At 38.9% G+C, this 20,129-nt stretch overlaps 1 protein-coding gene across 2 annotated transcripts in view; it reads right to left on the bottom strand.

Annotated features, from left to right (window-relative positions):
• The window catches only part of PELI1 (pellino E3 ubiquitin protein ligase 1), a 58,035-nt gene extending 42,244 nt beyond the window's left edge, over window positions 1–15,791 (bottom strand). Inside the window, exon 1 of one of the 2 annotated variants that reach the window (XM_018055418.1) lies at window positions 15,411–15,791. The gene's annotated coding sequence lies outside the window, so the exon portion shown is untranslated. The remainder of the gene's footprint in view (window positions 1–15,410) is intronic. The other variant, XM_018055420.1, reaches the window with a different exon arrangement.

Genomic DNA, 20,129 nt, shown 5'->3' on the forward strand with positions numbered 1-20,129 from the left:
CTCTCTCTAAGGCCCTGAGTGTCCAAGAGAATCTTTGATTTTATGGTTCTTTATGAACTTCTTGGTCCAAGAGCCCAGTCTGCTTAAGGCATTCTTCTTCTTCTGAAGTCACTCATTTGTGTCTGACTCTTTGTGACCCTGTGGACTGTAGCCTACCAGGCTTCTCCGTCCATAGGATTCTCCAGGCAAGAATACTGGAGTGGGTTGCCATTTCCTTCTCCAGGGGATCTTCCTGACCCAGGGATCGAACCTGGCTCTCCTGCACTGCAGGCAGATGCTTTAACCTCTGAGCCACCAGGAAGTGTTAACCTAGAAAAAGATGTTAATCCATAAAGACAATGCCTTATCTCATAAGAACTAGCTATCAACAAATTGGATTACTACAGCTAATAGGAAAATTAGTAGTATGGTATTTGTTAAAACAGCACCAAATTTTACATTTTGATACATTCTCAAAGCTCTTCAGAGGTGAAAATTCTAGCAATTCCATATACATACTGCTTTTAGCAATTTAAAAGTGAAATCACACAAATTTCAAATTAGCACTAAATATTATATTAAAAAATAATCAAACTGATCTTTGCTAGTTGCATGCTAACTCTTAAAATGGAAAAGATACTACAAAGTACATCTATTTTCCACTGCCCAACAATCAATCAGTCACCCTTCGGGTGGTATATTGATATCTTCATTCCCCTTTGTAAATACATATAGTTTTATGTGTGTCTTATGTAGTTGACTAACCCTCAAACTCAAAAGCTGGGTACATGGCTCTGTCCCAGACAATCTGAACGTCACATTCCCGTGGCCACAAGGGCAGTGGACGAGTATGAATCCATGAGATACAGTAAGACTTTTGCTGGGACTTCCAGGGAAAAAAGATAGTTAATTTTTTCAGATTAAGGATTTAGGGGCTGAATGGACTAAAAGTTATCTTTTGCTCATGCATGGCTTGAGAATAAAGTTAACACTGAGGAAGCAGTACTAAGAAACATACAGAAACTGAGTCTTGATGACTTTGAGCCATGGGTGGAGCTATTCTTGATGCTGCACCTATCCTGGACCAGTTTACAAAAACCCTTATAAATTGTGCCCCCAGCTGGCCCCCACTTAAGCCAGTTTCAATGGAGTTTTCTGTCACAATAGAGTCTTAGCTGACATTATAACCATTTTAAGTGTTTCCCCAAAGTAAATACACTAGGTCATAGAATTCAGTTCCAAAAACAAGTAAAAACAGACTCTTCCCCATAGATGATTCTGGTTTTTCAAAGTCCACTCCTTTTCAAGAACCTGCTACCCCATCTCCCTACTAAGTTCAAAGGCTATGAAAGACTGTATCTTCTGCCTTTATATCATCTAAACACAAAGTTAAAAAAAAATTACTTCAAAGGAATAAGAATAAAAAATCAACAGTGGGAAAAAAGAAATAAGTAATGGTGGGAGCGGGGGACAAATCTGCTATAGAAACTGTAAATAATAACCAGATGTGCTTTAAAGCTTATAAATTAAGCAGATTCAACCACATGTAGAATGTAATATAAAGATATCATAATGCTAAAATCAAAGTTCTTATTCAAAAAGCAGCTGATAAAATTCAAAGGAAAATTCTTCGGGAAATTGAAATAACTTAGAGATCTGAAAACAGACAAATCACCACACAATTTCAAGACGTTAATCAAAATCATAGAAATTATTAATTTTAAGCATACTATGTGGACACAACATGTTACTGAGCCTCCAATTTTCAGCCAGAGAGAATTTAACAGAGTAAGTAAAAGACAACTAAAGTCACTTAAGAGTAATATAGAATTAGGACTTCCACTTTCTAGGGATTTTGGTGACTTAACTGCTAATAAGAAAAGGGAAAAAACAAAAATACACATGGAATAAAATGGAATTAAGATGTATATCCTTGTGTTTCTCATATTTCGGTGGTGGATTAGTCACTAAGTTGTGTTCGACTCTTGCCTACATAGACTGTAGCCCACAAGGCTTCTTGGTCCGTGGGATTCTCCAGGCAAGGATACTGGAGTGGGTCGCCATTTCCTTCTTCAAGGGATGTTCCTGACCCAGGGATCGAACCCGGATCTCCTGCACTGTAGGCAGATTCTTTACCGACTGAGCTACCAGGGAAGCTCTCTCATAACTTACTGAAGTGAAATTTTACCTGCATATTTTAGATCTTCTATATTTCAAACACCAGGCGTGAGAGTTGAAGTGAATTATAATTCTCTTATGATCACTATGAGACCATTAATTTAGAGTCTGTGTGCAAAAGGAGATAAATTCTTATTGGTTGAGATGAAGTGAAACAGAGTGGTTAAGGGAGTTCTGGAGTCAGACTGTCTATGCTGATGCCTGACACTGTCATTTACTAGGTGTGAGACTTGGACCAACTTCACTGAGGCTCAGTTTACTCTCCTGTAAACCTAAGATAACTAATAAGTCATAATCTTCACATGTATGCAGTGCTTATCATAAGTGCCAGGCATATTTTTCAAAGACTTTTACATATTAATTCGTTAATTACTTCTTAAGAGATGTTAATGTTCGTAAGAGACAAATAATAATCATCTTGTGTTTCACAGAGAAGGAAACTGAGACCCAGATCAGTAAATTACTTATAAACATTACAGTGTATTAACTTTTAATCTAACATTACCTATATTATTACCTACCTCAGTGAGCTGTTATGAGAAAGAAACGAAGTGCCTAGTACAAAGCAACAGCTCAATAAAGGTTTACTGTTACAGTTCGGACTGTCAACTTCTATTTAATATTTATTTTGTCAATTATTTTTAAGTGATTATTTTAGTATACAAAGTATTTCCTGCTAAAGAGAAATTGGGGGGAAAACTGGCTGGAAATTAACTTTTTTGAAGGGTTAACTCATTCTTCAAAAACTTTTACAGTCTAGTACTCTTAAGGTTCCCATTAGTTTGAGCACAAGAATCTGAGTTACATTTGAGACATCCATGGAAAACAACTGTATATATAAGTCTGGAGCTTGGAATGGAAATAAAGACCTGGAAATCTTCAACATACAAAAGAAGTTACCTAGGAAGAGTATAGAATAAGAGAAGAAAACCTAATCTAAGACTAAGCCTTGTGGAATTCAAAATTTAGGATTCTACAAGATCAGCAGCAGCTTCTGAAAGACATTAAAAAAGCAACAGCATTAAGTGTTAGTGTAAGGTATATGGTATCCTGGAAGTGAAGAAGAATGTTTCAAAAAGTAGGAAGTATCAACAATACCAAATGCTGCTGAGAAGTCAGGTTAGATAAATGGTGAAGTGTCACTGGATTTAACAATACAGAGATAGTAAGTGATCTCCACAGCTTTTTTCTCCTCTACAAAACCAAATCAGGATGCCAATAAGAATAAACACAGCTTCTGAGTTTTGAGCACCTACTGAACACTTAACACTGTGCTGAGGGCTTTACATATAATTTCTACTCCTTTCAGCAACCCTATCTGGAAGGTATTTAAAGCTTTGAGAGGAAAACCAAGTCAACTACATAAGGCTCCTAATCAGTGAGGGAGGAATTTGAATCCAATTTTCTTCAAATCAAAGCCTCTTTCTACTCTATTATACTACCACACTAACTTGAATGACTGACCACCTATGAAGTTGGTTCTGGAAAAAGAAAAACAGCAAAACTAAAGAAGCTGTTAGCCTGAGAAAACAGGGAATGAGTCTAGGAAAACAAGGCTTCAAAAAAAAAAAGTTTAATGGATGATGTGAAACAGGTGGAAAGAAAGAAGTAAAGATTTAAAGATCCAGCACAAAGAGCCTCATATCATCACAGTACTTTCATAAAGCAAACTGTGGTCCATGGCACACAGTAGTAGCACATCTGGGAGCCTGTTAAAAATGCAAAATCTCAAGGTCCATCCAGACTTACTAAACCAAGATCTGCACCTAATTATGGCCCCCAGATAATTCACACACTGTATTAATGTCCAAGAAGCCCTGGTCTGTTATCATTACATAGCTGAAGATACTAACCAGGTCAACAAGTTTGCAGAGCTAGAACTCAGGCCTCTTCTCTCTCAATTTAGGATAAGTCCTGCTTCATTATGTGCCCTCCAAACAGATACAACATTACTATGAACTTCACTAACCTGAGGTTTTTGCCACAGAAACACTTAGGAGTTAAAATGAGTCAATCAAGTTATCATTGACCATTTTGACATGTTCCACTTCACTTGGAATTTTAAGTGTACCCATGAATTTTCTCCAATCATTTTTTCTTAATAGTGCAATATACCTTAGTCCATTCGAGTTGCTATAACAGAATACCATAGACTGGATGGCTTATCAACAACAGATATTTATTTCTCACAGTTCTGGAGACAAAGAAGTACAAGACTAAATCACTGGCAGATCTGATGTCAGGTGAGGGCCCACCTGACATTTCCTCTTTCACAAATCTTTTTGCTCTGTCCTCACATGATAGAAGGAGCGAGAAATCCCTCCAGGGTCATTTACAAGGTACTTATCTCATTCAGGAGGGCTCTGCCCTCATGACCTAAATACATCCCAAAGGCCGTACCTCCAAACACTGTCATATTGTGGATGAGGTCTCTACACATGCATTTCGGGCAGGTATAAACATCAGTCTACAGTCCTGTGTGAAATATACACATGCTATCCCTGACTACAAAGAATAAGAATACTTAAATTTACCTAGTGAGTTTCAACCCTGACACTCATGTGAAAAAGACAGTAAAGACTGGGAGAGGGAGATGGCCTACGGGAAGTCATGGAATCATGGAGTTAGAAGGGACCTTATAAGGCTGAGATGACAGATTTCATCTAGAATACCAACCATAAAGGTGCTGACAATGCTGTACCAAAAAGGAGTCTAGGGCCATTTTGGGGTTCAGTTCAGTCCAGTCACTCAGTCGTGTCCGACTCTTTGCAACCCCATGAATCACAGCACTCCACGCCTCCCTGTCCATCACCAACTCCCGGAGTTCACTCAGACTCATGTCCATCGAGTCTGTGATGCCATCCAGCCATCTCATCCTGGGTTGTCCCCTTCTCCTCCTGCCCCCTATCCCTCACAGCATCAGAGTCTTTTCCAATGAGTCAACTCTTCGCATGAGGTGGCCAAAGTACTGGAGTTTCAGCTTTAGCATCATTCCTTCCAAAGAAATCCCAGGGCTGATCTCCTTCAGAATGGACTGGTTGGATCTCCTTGCAGTCCAAGGGACTCTCAAGAGTCTTCTTCAACACCACAGTTCAAAAGCATCCATTCTTCGGCACTCAGCTTTCTTCACTATTAGCTTTATCTGCCATAGGTTGGTTCCAAAGAGGGCTCCCATAGAGTTCCTGACTTTCCTTGTAAAGAAAAGGAAGCTAAGACATTAAGTGAAATACATGAGGTACATCCCAAATAAATGGACCAGAACTCTACTTCTCTTGACTCCTGAATCAAGAGACGTTCTTATCCTGAACCATACTGCTTCTCCTTTTGGATACATTTATTAAAAATAGTAAATCATTTTCATGTAGTAGATAATAAAAATCAAACCAATTAAAATTTAACTGGGAATAAACAAGTCCTTGAAATTTACAAGCCTATGATAAAGACTTAGATGAAAGTACATTCAAAGATTTAAATGAAGCCCACAACCTCTAAGTTGTATCACTGTGATCCATGAATGATCTCTGACTCAGATTGTTTTCTGACAATTTTACTTCATGGTGAGTGTTTCCATGTGACAATTCTTCTTTAGAATTTAGCCATGATGACTCAGGGCACCTAGGTGCTATGAAGGCGCTTTCAATTTAAGAGGTAGGAGGAGAATGAGGGGGCATACTGAATTGTTCACAGCCTACTCAGCTTGGAAAAGTAGCAAATCCTTTTTGGAAGCCATTTAAAAGACAGCCTCAGGAGGCAAATTCTGGTGAAAGCCTTAAAAAGACTGGTCTTTAAGAGCTCAACTATCTGTAGATAAACTAGTGTGCCATTTCTAAAAGTGATACAATCAAGAAGCTTCAGTAAAATGGGATTTACTTTCTGTTGAGGAAGTGTCCGTGATGAAATTAAAAAAGATCTGGGGCCACTGACATCACAGATCTGCTCTCTGCTGAACAGTTTAAGAGTCTACCTCAAAATTCACAGCCCTTCAGTGACCTGACAGGACTAATTCAGAGACTGAATCTTCCTACTTTAAATGAAAATTACAGTAAAGCAGTAAGTAAATTTGAAAAGCTTTCAGATACATGAAGTCTGTCTATAGGATGGTGGTTTCTAATTAGCAGCTCGTACTTTATAAAAGACACACAATTCACACATTTTCTCATGAATGGTAAACTTAACTAGTTTTGCAATTTGGGTGTTTTAGTCCTTTGGTACATTTAAAGTATGGTAGTGAGAGACACTCTGAAGAAAAATCCATTATGTTAACTGTAGTCTAAAATTAAAGAAAATCAGCTCTCAGTGTTTCCAGTACATGTAGTTCATTAAATCTGGTGTAAACCCACAGGAACACGAAGTACTGTGGATAGTATCTGCCAAGAACCAGGAGTACAACTCTAAGGTTCTGAAGAACCACATACCTCCAATTGTTTTCACTTATTGTTAAAAAGTAAAATTAAACTGAACTGTGCCTTCTGAAGATTAAGGCAACTGATAGATACCTTGAACACTAAAACTAGCAAAAAAAATCAGGGCCAGTCACCTTATAATTTACTTTATGGATGGAAGAAGTTATACAGGACTTCATCACATTACTGATCTTTTTCTCCTTTCTTCTCCACTGTCAAAAAACAGCTCAACAGAAGTCCGGACAGTTTTTCCCCAAGGCTATTTATGATTAACTATTATTACAGTGATGATGAAGTTCTTGATTGTTTGACATTTTCAGAAAAGACAACAACATACACCAAAAGCTGAAAACAGCTTTTGAAAATCCACTAGGCTAGCTGAGGTATAGACTATGGATGGATGCAGGATTAACTTATGAGGCTGAGTTTATTACTATTTCCTACATTACTCAGTTCAAAAAATATTCCATCTTATTAGGTCAGTTATCTCTGAGTGCCAGCTGATACAATATACTATCTCTCCACTAGAACATGTACCATAAAAAGCACAAGAAAAGATAAAAAGAAGCTAACTAGGTAAGACACACACACAGGAAAAGTACTACACTTGCAATCTACATGTCACTTCTTTTAGGCCCTCAATTCATTCAAAATCCACTTTATAAGTATAAAAAATGGCAGAAAAAAATGTGGAAGAGCAATGGGCTCTACTAAAGCTAGCAAAGGAAGATAAACAGAGCCAGTGGCAGAGTGGAGAGGAGCGTAAGAGAGAGATGAAGTCAGAGGTGGAATGAGTATTTGCAACGCGCAAGGTGAACAGAATAACCTGGAACCTGATGCTGCAACCATCAACAGAGCTTAAGTAACAGACTGAATTTTCATATAACTCCATAAACTACTGTTAATCACCATCATCATTATTCACTCCAAAATGAAATATAGGCTTTATCATGGTCATAATGTTCAAGTCAATGTGAAATATAACATGGCCCTTTTGCAAAGCAACTTTTTTCCTTAAAAGAGAAGCTGTACTCTTATTACTACTCTCTACTGCATTTATAAGTTTGAATCTTAGCTCATTAGGTCACGGACACGTAAGTAGATCCAAGTTACTAGGGCTTTCTCGTCATGGTTACTATTTTGTGAGAGCCGATTTTTTTCTTTCCTTCTTTCTCCTGCTCTCTCCCTTTTCCCTCTTTCTCTTTCTCCTCCTTCATAAGCTATTTATTCCACAAAAAATGGAAATGAGAAAACAGCTTCATAATCCTACCACCAAAATCAAAAGGCTGCCTGTTATTTCAAATACAGTCACCTCTTAGAATTTCAAAGTCCTTTCCAAAAAACTACCACCACTTTTATTTCACAGGTGAATCAAAGATAGTTGTTAAAGACTTCCAGAGTTAGTGGAAAGCCCAAAAATTAAACATGGCCTATGTTCCATGCTCAAAGGATAGTGTTTAAAACACATTAAATAATCCAGCCAAGCAGCTTAATCCTAATAGTATGTGCAGTATATGAAGAAAGGATCTGGCTATCTACCTATCTATCCACCAAAAGGATAAAAACTCTTGAGTGAATTAAAGAACTAGATACCTAACAATTTTCTGAAAAACAGGAATCTTGGTTAAAGTATTCCTTATACAGTTACGTATTTATGTGCTTAGTGGTCACTGTTAGTAATCTATTATATAATAAAATTTCATAAATTCTACTTAATTCCATTAATTTCTATGTTGTTGCTATTGTTCAGTCGCTAAGTCATGTCTGACTCTTTGTGAACCCGTGGACTGTAACACACGGGGTTTCCCTGTCCCTATCTCCCCGAGTTTGCTCAAACTTATATCCACTGAGTTTGATGATGCTATCTAGCCATCTTATCCTCTGCCACACTCTTCTCCATTTGCCTTCACTCTTTCCCAGCATCGGGGTCTCTTCCAATGAGTCAGCTCTTCAAAGTACTGGAGCCTCAGCTTCAGCTTCATTCCTTCAGGGCTGATTTCCTTTAGGATTGACTAGTTTGATCTCCTTGCAGAGATCTACATATCATATTATTGGATAAAGAAAATATTGTGCCTTCTTATTATGCATAATTGACTAGAAAAAGGATGTTTTCTTTATTCAATGTTACTAAAGAGCATTCAAATGTTGTTTCTCAGGTTGAAAAACATTCCTATTAAAAAAATGAACTAGTATAAAAAATTTCAAAACTAATAGTCTTTACATCTACATTGTCCTATAAGTAGATGATTAAAAAAACTCCTATTGATGGTTTTTTTTTGGGGGGGGGGAGGAGAGCTTTCAAACACTTGGGAGGATGGAGGGTCTGATTTTTCTGTAATTTTAATAAAGATTTAAAAAGAGTTCTTTGTGGGAAATCAGCATGTTCTTGAAACAACTACTAATCTGAGATTTGAAACATGAACACAAGAAGACTTGAAAGCCAGATTCCTAACACTAAATGCATGCTAGTCTTTCAATTCCAAATGTATGCCATAGCAACAAGAAAGTTACACAGTTTCATTATGATGATAAATGCTATCTCTTCCATTTTGGATGCATGATACACAATTTATCAGCAACGACTGTTTCGAATACTTAAGTATTAAGAAATATGCATGTCTTGTGTGTATATATTATGTGTCTTCATGTATGAGATAGAACTTAAATATCCAAATGAGTATAGTCTCTTCCATGTTAGTCATTCTCACAGGTTATATCCTTATTCTACATGATGCTGCAACTGTCTAGGACATTATTAAAACTTCTCTTTAGTCTATGAGTAGATCTGATTTTCAGAAACAATAATGGCCTTCTCAGAGTAGATCTGATATTCACAAATAGCCTGAAGTTATTTCCTATTTTCTTTCTGTTAAAAGCCTTTCTGAGTCATATCTGATAAATAAAATGAGATACCATGTAGCTAATACCCCCTTTTTCCTTAAAAACAAGGAGTAAATAGAAAGTAATGAGCTATTTTCATGTGTGGCTCTTAAATTGGCTTAGAAGGCAATTTTTTAAGTTCCAAAAATATTTGAGTAATGCTAGTATTGTTGATGGAGAAAGAAATTGCAACCCACTACAGTACTCTTGCGTAGAGTGTCCTGTGGACAGAGGAGCCTGGTGGACTGCTGTCTATGGGGCTGCACAGAGTCGGACATGACCAAAGTAACTTAGCATGCGTGCGTGCTTTGGAGAAGGAAATGGCAACTCACTCCAATATTCTTGCCTGGAGAATCCCAGGGACAGAAGAGCCTGGTGGGCTGCCGTCTATGGGCTTGCACAGAGTCGGACACGACTGAAGCGACTTAGCAGCAGCAGTATTGTTGAAATAAGTGCAGAGCTTTCAGGGTGGCTAAAGACTTATTTTAGATAAGTGTATAAAATAAGTATCCTTACTCTAAAGGAAGGATGGACAACTAAATCCTATACCAGCTGGTCTCCTCTACCCTCCATTTACATTTCTGACTGCTGCTGCTGCTAAGTTGCTTCAGTCGTGTCTGACTCTTTGCCACCCTAAGGACTACAGCCCACCAGACATTTCTGTCCATGGGATTCTCTAGGCAAGAACATTGAAGTGGGTTGCCAAGCCCTCCTCCAGGGCATCTCCCTGACCCAGGGACTGAACCCATGTCTCCTGCATTGGCAGGACGGTTCTTTACCACTACTGGCACCTGGGAAGCCCTGTACTTCTGACTATCCCGGCTATTCTCTCTCACTCTAACACAGACACACTGATTTTCTTGTAATTTCTTGCCTTCCAACCAAACTTCAACCTCAGGGTCACTGTAATAGCTCTTCCCTCCACCTGGAATGTCCGGCCCCAAAATTAGCTCCAAGGCTTTAGCTCTCAACTCCTTCAGGTCTTTACTCATATAATTATTATCTCCACACTCCCATCCCATATATCCCCTCTTCTCCCTTTCTGCTTTATGTGTGTGTGTGTAAAACTGTTAATTACAAAAAAACAAAACAAAACAAAACTGTTAATTACAGAAATTTTCAAACATACACAGAAGTAGAAAGTAAGAAATCTCATGTATCCATTATCCACTTTCAATAACTTTCAATACGTGGCCAATACTGTTTCATCTATGCTCTTTTCCCCTCCCAATTATTTTAAAGTAAAAACTTCGGATATCATATTTTAATTCATAAATATCTATTTCCAAAAGGTAAGGCTCTTGTTTTAAAACTACATTACATGTTCAATACATTATACCCTAAAAACTAACAATTCCTTTTCATTAAATATCCCAATGTCCAAATTTCCCAAATTTTTCATCAATGTCTTTTATAGTTAGTTTGCTCAAAGCAGGATCTAAGGACCATACAATGCATTTGATAGATATGACCTTTGAGTTGCTTTTAAAGTTATAATACCCCTCCCTCTCTGATTTCTTGCTATTTATTTCTTAAAAGAATCCAGGTCATTTGTCATTAAAACACAAAATATTTTACTTGTTTATTTTATTGTCTGTGTCATTACTAAGATGTAAACACCATAAGGCAGAGATTTTAGTTTGTGTGCTATTAGCATTTAGACCAATGCCTGACACATAAAAGGCATCCAAAAAACACTAAATGAATATTTGGCATTCATGCCAAACGTGCACAGCAGAAACTGCTAATCACAGCACTCTGTCCTGCTGAGACTGAACCAGGACTCCATGTTTTCTACATGGCACTCTAGGCAGTCACCACCAGGCAATCAGATTTGGTACCCAAGTTGAAATCTATTAGCTATATCAGCCACCTTTAAATTAAGTACATTTCTATTTCCAAAATAGATTCAACGAACCTTGTACTTTGAAATTTAGCTGAAGCTTAGCATAATAAATTACTGACTGTATTTCTTGTCAGGTATGTTTCAATATTTCTTAGCTCATTTTAGACAATTTAGAGGGAAAAGCAAATTGTAGCCAAAAAATTAATAGGAAAAACTGCAGAACATGGTGGGAAACTAAGCGGAGGTACTACATATTTTTAGAAGTAGCAACATCCCAAGAGGCACATTATAAAATCAAAGATCAGCAATAAACTTCTCAAAAAGGAAGGAAGGAAGTACATTACATGTGTGTTCAATTAAAAACTTTTTTTTAACTACATGGATGGTCACGATTAACTGGGGGATGACAAATGTCAGGATTTTCTCATAGGCACCAGCAACATATTCTATTTTCTGTAAATGGTATTTTGAAGTGTAAAAAAGTATTACGGGGGTGATACAAGGAGTAATTGTAGAACTCTATTTCCCTGAAATGGGAGTTTATCGTAGCAAAATATCTAAAACATGTACAACATTCTGAAAAAATAACCAGTTCTTAGACTCATTTGCAATCCAGTTCTTTTAAAGTACCTGATGAAGCTCTTTCCCTTTGAGTTTATTTCTGAAGAAAGCTATGCTAATTGAAGGGCTTCAATCAGATGTTCATGTTTCAATTAGTTACTTCTATTTAAAATGAAATAAATTCTTTGACTCAAGAAATTTTGTGCTTTCTCTTTATCTTGCAAATTCATTCAGCAAAAACAAAAACTATGTAAGACCTACTACGTGCAATTATTTTCATCCTCTTTAAGGAACAATTATTAGAACTGCTCTTTCGAGAGAATATATATATATATAAAAGCTAGTGGTACAACCTGAAATTATATCTAGATATTTCAGTATCCAATATTTCTTGCACTGAGGTTCCTATATATTAGTCTGGGGGAAACTATTCTCTAACAGAAAACAAAGAAAAACAATAAACCCCCTTTACCATGTGTGTAAAAAAAAAAAAAAAAAAACCAAAAACCCTCCCAACAACTCAAATCCCTTGAAGGAATGATTTCTATTTACATTTCTTATGTGATATATTTAGAGAGAATCTGGAAAACAAGGCTAGTGATCTATAAACAGAAAATGCTAAGCGGAATTCACGGTTTACTGACTTTAGCTAGAATTTTGTCCCTTACATACTGTTGCCAGTAATCTGTAATATTGTACTCTTTAAAAGTATCTTCATCAGGTTTCCTTCATTCTACCGATTTTCTTTCTTTTTTCTACTGGCTTTTAAATTTTTTTATTCTCCTCATTAAAAGACACAAATGTAACTTCATGGATCAGCATGATTTTTCCAAAGAAACTTCTAGCACCACCTCTCAGTGCCATCATGTGCTTGTCATTGTTTTCACAGATACAATTACAACAGATGTAACAAAATAATCCATATAAGTCTTTCTGATTCAATAAATATGAGAAAAGGTCTCTACTGATGTGCCATGATAAGGCATATTATGTGAGAATGTTAGTGTTCAAAGTCTTCCAGATTAAAATCTCTTCTTAGCTACAGAAGCTTCTGTCTGAAAACAGTTCTTCACAGAGCATGACTACTACAGTCCTTATCATCTGACCTACTGGACAACCACAATAAGGCATATTCTGAATTCACAGAACTCTTCATATAGAAGTGATACTTTGACGACCTGAAAGGAAGGTGAAACAAAGACAGATGGAAGCATATTTAGGCTTCCCCTTGAAACTTGGCTCAGCAGCATTTAGCATACTGGACTCAGTTCCCTTCCCTGTACTTTTCAGTCATTTCCTTTAAGGGGTTCCAAAGAAACTAGGAAAACCTGCAATGCCAGCCTTTTGACGGTCAACACTAACTGCTGCCTTTGGACTCCAGTGACTGAGCAGACATTGTGTTAGTAGCTTTCTTAAAGCAAATAAATGCCTTTGGTAAATCTGGTTTGTAAATGCTGCAGAGAAAGTTCAACTTAACCAACTGTAAGGGCACTTCAATGAAAATATTGAGAGCACAGATTTCTCCCTGCCCCCAAATCTTCCACAAAGAGACAATTCCCAGGATCTCTTTTTCTTTTTTAAAGTCAATAAATACCACTATTATTATATGACAGCACTTCTGTATTATTAATAAAAATCCAGGTGACAGTTTTCTCTTTAAAAGTCTTAAATTTATTAGATTTAGCATTATAAACACTTCACTACATGCATCTTTCCATACACTTAACTGTTCTATTTTCCAACTGTCTGTTTTAAAGTCAAGATCTCTTTCAAGATACTACAGAAAGAGAACAGAAAGAGAACAGGTTAGAAGACTGGGGGGAAATATCAAAATAAGAACACCTTTCCCTTTTCTGATGGAATCACCAGAATCTAAAATCTAGGGGCAACTATAAAATACAAAATTAAATTCAAGAGAATTGCAGATAAGAAAAAGTCTTGTTATTACAGTTCTGATCGTTATTCACCTCAGGAAATAACTAGTAGAAATGATGCTTGATTTAAATTTGCACTACCTTCTAGTTTGGGTCAACTACCAAAATAAACTTGTCTTCAGAATTATCTTCCTCCACAAGAGGTTGTTGGTGCGAGTAAAAAACATAAGGGATTTATATGCTGTATTTGTACAAGACGGACAATGTTTTGAAAGATATAAATCTGATCACTCTGAGAAAACATTTTCTCTTTGTTAGTTACAAAGAAAACGCCATAAACTGAAACAAGAACTGGAGAAACTGAACCTTCTCCACAATTCAAAAATTTAAATTCACACTACTATGAAAAGTAAATAACAACAAAAACACTCTAATTTTTCTGCTCAATTAAGGTAACACATACACAATGTAGAAAAAGACAAAGCCAGTTCTTAAACAAAAGATCAGCTGCTGTGAAAAAATAACATTCTGCAGACTAAGAGAAGTACACCGTCTTTGAACCAAAACAAATAGATGACCTTTTCGTATATTTAAAGCTTCAGTTCTTGGCACAACCAGCACCTTATGGATAAAGCGCTCACTCAATTATCTGATGACTAAACGATGGGAAAGCTGTTGGTGCTATTAAAACCAAGACACATTTCCTTGTGTGCAGTGATTAAAATCTGTGAAGCCTACAGTAAAAAGTCTGTCCTCCCACCGCCATCCCCCATCCCTGCTCGTCTGCCTTGTAAGAAACCTACATGTACAAAAACCACAACTAGATGGGTGAGGTTGAGTTTATGATCACAGTATTTTCCCCACTCCGGGCATTTTTCAAGAGACTTTTGAGGTTTTAAAATTCAAACACTATGTAAGAAGAGTTATGGTTTGAACTACCTAACAAGTACCCCGACCTCTTTTAGACTTTAGTTAGCCTATAAGTAAAAGGAACATCTTTAACTTTTCCACGGGGCACTGGAGAACGAGTTCTTACTCATAAATGCTTTCAGGTCTTCAGACACCAGGTGCGGTGGAGGAGCAAGCTCTTCTGAACCTCAGTTTACCCACTTACAGAAAAGGGCTTATTAACTTGTTTCGTCGGGGCCCCGGAGGTGTAATTAATTAATGTTTTTAAGTGCTCTGTGATCCAGAGATGAAAGGAAACGCGAGGGACACGCAGAGATGATGACAATAATCATAATTAAAAGAATGACTAACTTGGAAGTCTGTGTTATGTAAGGAAAGGAAAAAGAAGTTATCAGTTTCGCACAAACAAAAGAAAAGCCCACCACCCCTTTTGTTTCCCTTTGGTTTCGGTCTCGCTCCCAGCCCCCGCGGAGCTCCCCTCCGGCAGCTGGCGACCCTACCCCGGGCGCGGGGCTCGGACTTGGCCACCCTCGCGCCCGCTCCCAGGCAGAGGGGGAGGGCGCGCCGGGCAGGCTCCTGACAAAGGCGCTTCCTCCTGCGAGGGCGCGGGATGCCGGCGCCGCAAACTCCGCTCCCGGCCGCCTCCGGCGCGGGGGCGCGCAGGCGGGCGGGGAGAGCCGGCCGGCCGGCCGCCCGGGTAAGCCGCTGAGGAAGTTGCGCGCCTGCCTGGCCCGCACCCCTCGGCGGCCCCGCCGCGACCCCTCCTGCGGCCACACTCACCGGACAATTGCTGGTGGCCGGAATTCCCAGCACGGCCCCGAGACACGGAGCGAGGGGGGAGAAGTGTGCGTGCGCGGGCAGCGCGAGCAGACAGCCCGGCGTTCCGCCGCCGCCTTGTTCGCCAGCCGGCCGAGCCCAACGAGGGGAAGTTGGCCGCGGAGCCGAACGCTGGAGAAGCCGCGGGCGGAGGAAGAGACGCGGGATCCGCCTTGTGATGCGCTCCAGGAGGGCTCGAGGCAAATCCGAACGCGCGGCGAGGCTGGTGCTGCTGCTGGAGGCGGCGGCGGCGGCGGCGGCGCCCCCCGACGGTTCCACCGCCTCTGGGTCTCTGACCCACGCTCGGAGGGAGGGGAGGGGACTAGCGGGGGGGCGGGACTGGAGGGAGGGGACAGGGCAGGGCCACAGAGGGAGGCGGTGCGGCGGCGCCGAGCGGTCTCTTGGGAGTTGTAGTTCTCCTCAAGAAAAAAGCTGTACATTGTTGTTGAGGACGCGTCTGCGTTCGCTCTGCAGAGCGCATGCTCGGGAGGGAGGCTCGGCCCTACTGTTACTATGGTCACCGACACACTAAGGAAGGGAACGTGTTAAGCGAGGCTGCTGACTGAACAAGGCCCTCCTTGTGTTATGGTACTGTTAAGGATCCCACTTTTGGCTAGTCCTTTAACTTCGCTCCACCCCCAGCTTCTAGCCTCATCACGCCAAGTGCCCAGTGAAATCTGACTTCCTCACCATATCTCGGTCTTCCCTGCTGCTTAATTTTATCCCATAAATTCAGGATCACAAATACCCATTTCCCTCCCTTCCCGCAAATGTATCCTCTCTGCCTTAAATTTAAGGTTCTTTGTTTGTTTGTTGTTTAACCTAAGACTTGTAGAAAGGTGTTAGTCGTTCAGTCATGTCGGATTCTTTGTGACCCCAAGGACTGTAGCCCCTTCAGGCTCCTTGGGATTCTCCAGGCAAGAATACTGGATTGGGTAGCCTGTCCCTTCTCCAGGGGATCTTCCTGACCCGGAGGTGGAACCCAGGGCTTCTGCATTGCAGATTCTTTACCATCTGAGCCACCAGTTGCTTCCGATATCTTAATTAATTAGGTTATAAAAGGGTTAGGAGCATCACCACTGTCAGATTCCCATCATTTCTTCACGCAGTCACATCCAACTTTAAGGCCAGCAAAGGTAAAGCTCAAGGTTAAGATCACTATATCTTACTTCATCCATGTTAAAAAATTTCTTAAATTTTAAGGCCTACAATTTTCAAGAAATACAAATTTTATAAAGTAGAAGTTCAAAAGATAAGTGGAAAGTTGAAAATTGTTTGCTGTACGTACATTGACCAACTTTCAGTTGGCAATAAGAGAAGTCTGAACCAAGGTCTGAGTATGCTTTGGGGCTGGTCAGCTAAGTCTACGCCCATGTGGGACAGCCAGGTGTGAAGAGATGGTGGACGAGGGTGGTGCAAGGCAGGACATGTTACTGGATTCCAGAGAACTAAAGGCAACCTATCCCAAGATCTTTTGTTTTCCTTCTCTGCCTACCTAGAACCCCATACTCTGGAAGAAAAGGACTAGCGTTTAGAAATCAGAAACACAGGAAAAGCTGCGGTTTTCAGGTAGAGAGTTTCAAGGTCAAGGATCCTTGTGTTTGCAGACCCCATGATTAATACTCAAAAAACAGTTATTGAGTATAGTATGTCTCAGGTACTTCTTCAGTTCCCAGAAATAGAGATACAGGAGCGTAAAAGAAATATTTATTATTTTCAAAGTGCTTATTGTGCAGAGGAAGAGCCAGGTAAATAAACAAACTGCAATAAATACCTTAGTAGAAAAGTTTACCAGATGGTTTGGTACACACCTACCCCAGACTCAGATAGGGTCAGGAAATGCTTCAAAGAACATTTAAACTTGAGGATGACTAGGAGTCGGTGTGTCTGTGTTCTTTGGTGGAGGAAGGAAAAGGGAGAAGTGAGAGCACTGTGGGCAGGGCTAGGGCTAGGGTTAGTGTTAGAAGTGTGAGATCAAAGAATATTTTGGTCCATTAAAGAATTCATCATTGCTGGTGGTAGGATGGGGTTAAACAGAATGGCTAGAGGAGAGAGGAAAAGGTAAAGGAGACAGATTGTGACGAATCTCGTATAATATGCAAAGAATGCAGGCTTGTCTAGAAGCAATGGAAAGTTGTGCCAGGATTGGAAGCAAATTTTAGTAAGATGTACATTTTATAAATGCATTTTATTCATTTAAAAAAAGATGAGAGCCTGAACTGGCACTGGCAGTGGCAGGAGACAGAACTGAGGGAAATCAGACACTATTTAAGTAAAAGAATTACTAGCACCTAGTGAGTCAATTACCTGTGATAGGGAGTGAAGGATAAAGAAAAGTTATCAGTTATGATGCTTTGGATTGCAAGCAGCAAAAATCCCAACTCTAACTAGCTTAACCAATAAACCAACATTGACTTGTCTAGATACGAAGTCCAGTGAAAAGATGGGCTACAGGGCTAAATGATTCAACAGGTCAGTGATGTCATTAAGGACATGCTTCTTTCTTGTTTCATTGCTCTTCTTTAGTGTTGGCTTTACAGTTGCCAACAATTCTTGTGGCTGTGAGTTTCACCATCTAGGTCCAAGAAGAGAAGATGAGGAAGTCATTTTTGTAAACTCTTTCTAAAACTCTTTTAGAAAGGAGAGAAAACTCCTTTCTTAGAAGTCTCACCAGTTGATTCATGGTGACCAGGGGATGGCATGAGTCTAATTTTCTTAGGATAGAGAAATATATCCTGCCTCTAGATCCAAAGCCGTGATGAGAAGGTGTGGATATCCCAATGAAAATTGAGGTGATAACCTAGAAAAAGAAGAATGGAGGCTGAGAAGGGGAGAACCACAACACCTACTACATGGAAGGAAAGGATAATGACTCCCAGATGTTTGACTTGTATGACTATGAGCAAGTGATGCCATTCACTGAGTTAAGGAATATAAGACATTGAGCAGCTTTTGACGGGGAATTTGATGAGTTTCTTTTGGGATATACTGAGTTTGAGATGGCTCTGAATCTATGTGGAGAAGTGGAGTGGGCAGTTATATACATGACTCTACTGCCCTGAAGAGAGATCTGGACAGTAGAAGATCAAATTGGAGTATACCATCATATGGATGGTAATGGAAATTTTGGAAGTGGATGAGATCGGTCAGGGAGAGAATGCACAGCAGAAAAGAAGTCGCTAATAGCATCCAGGAGTCTCAGAGCCGATAATAAGCATAGAGGCAGCTTCATGCTCTTCCTGCCTACTTTCTAAGTGCTGGGAACATCAGCACTTAAGATGCCTGGGAACTAGCAAGAACACTAAGACATACAAAGTAGGAGAACATGATCTATATGCAGGGAAAAAGTCGGCCAATAAACAAATATAGAAATTACAGAGATGGTAGAATTAGCTGTCAAAATATTAAAACAATTATTGCAAATGTTTTATATGCTGATACAGAGAAATTAAAGGTTTAAAAATGGAATTTCTAGAGAAACAACAATTAAGAAAAGTAAAACAGAGAACCTCAGTGATCTGTGGGATAATATCAAGTATTCTAATATACATGTAATATAGATGAGAGGAGGGTGAGAAAGGTGATAGAGAAATTATTTGAAGTAATATAGCTGATATTATTTTTGTATTTGATGAAAAATTATGAGACGAGAAGCTCAGTGAGCCCTCAGCAGGATAAACACACACATTCCCACATACTCACAAAAATGGTGCAAAAGACACCATTAAATTGTTGAAAACTTGTGATAAAAATTAAAAACAGCCAGTGGGGGATAAAAGATTATGTATAGAAAAAAAATAATTTCAGTAAACTTCTAATTAAAAACTACACAAGTCAGAAGACAATGAAAGGGCGTTTTTAAAGTGCTGAAAGAAAACAAGTCTGTCACATAGGATCCTATATTTAGAGAAGATATCTTTCATAAATGAAGGCTAAAGAAAACAAATGCTGAGAGAATGTTGCCAGCAGAACTGCATTATAAAAAATGTTAAAGCAAATTCTTTGGCATAGAAAAATAGTACTATATAGAAACTTGGATTTATACTAAAGAATGAAAAGTGTCAGAAATGGAAACTATACGCGTTAGTATAAAAGATTTTTCCCTTCACTTAAAAAAATTTTAAAAGATAATTGACTATTTAAAGCAAAATTTATACAACATAACAACATAACATATATGGAAGTAAAATGCTTGACCGCAATAACTATTTGAATTCAAAGGGTGGAAGCAGGAAATGGAATTACATTATTAGAATTTACATCATATGTAAAGTGTTATACTATTACTTGAAGGTGTGTGCTTAGTGCTTCAATCATGTCCAACTCTCTGTGACCCTGTGGACCATGGCCTGCCAGGCTCCTCTGTCCATGGGATTCTCTAGGCAAGAATACTGGAGTGGGTTCCCATTTCCTTCTCCAAATCTGATGTAAGACAAGCCAAAATGACCACCACAATTTATTTGAAGGTAAATTGTGATAAATTAAAACTGCATATTCTAAACCTTAGAACAGCCATTAAAAAAAAAAAACAGGTATAGCTAATAAGCCAATAGTAAGCAGGTAATAATAACAGCTAATAAAAACAAAAATATAAATGAAATCTGTGTCCCTAAGGACCATGGAAATGACATGCAGCTCTGGATTTTCCACCTCTTGACTTCTTTTAAGTGAGAGAAATAAACG

This window comes from Capra hircus, chromosome 11, assembly GCF_001704415.2.
Source record: "Capra hircus breed San Clemente chromosome 11, ASM170441v1, whole genome shotgun sequence".
In the NCBI taxonomy this organism is placed as follows: domain Eukaryota; kingdom Metazoa; phylum Chordata; class Mammalia; order Artiodactyla; family Bovidae; genus Capra; species Capra hircus.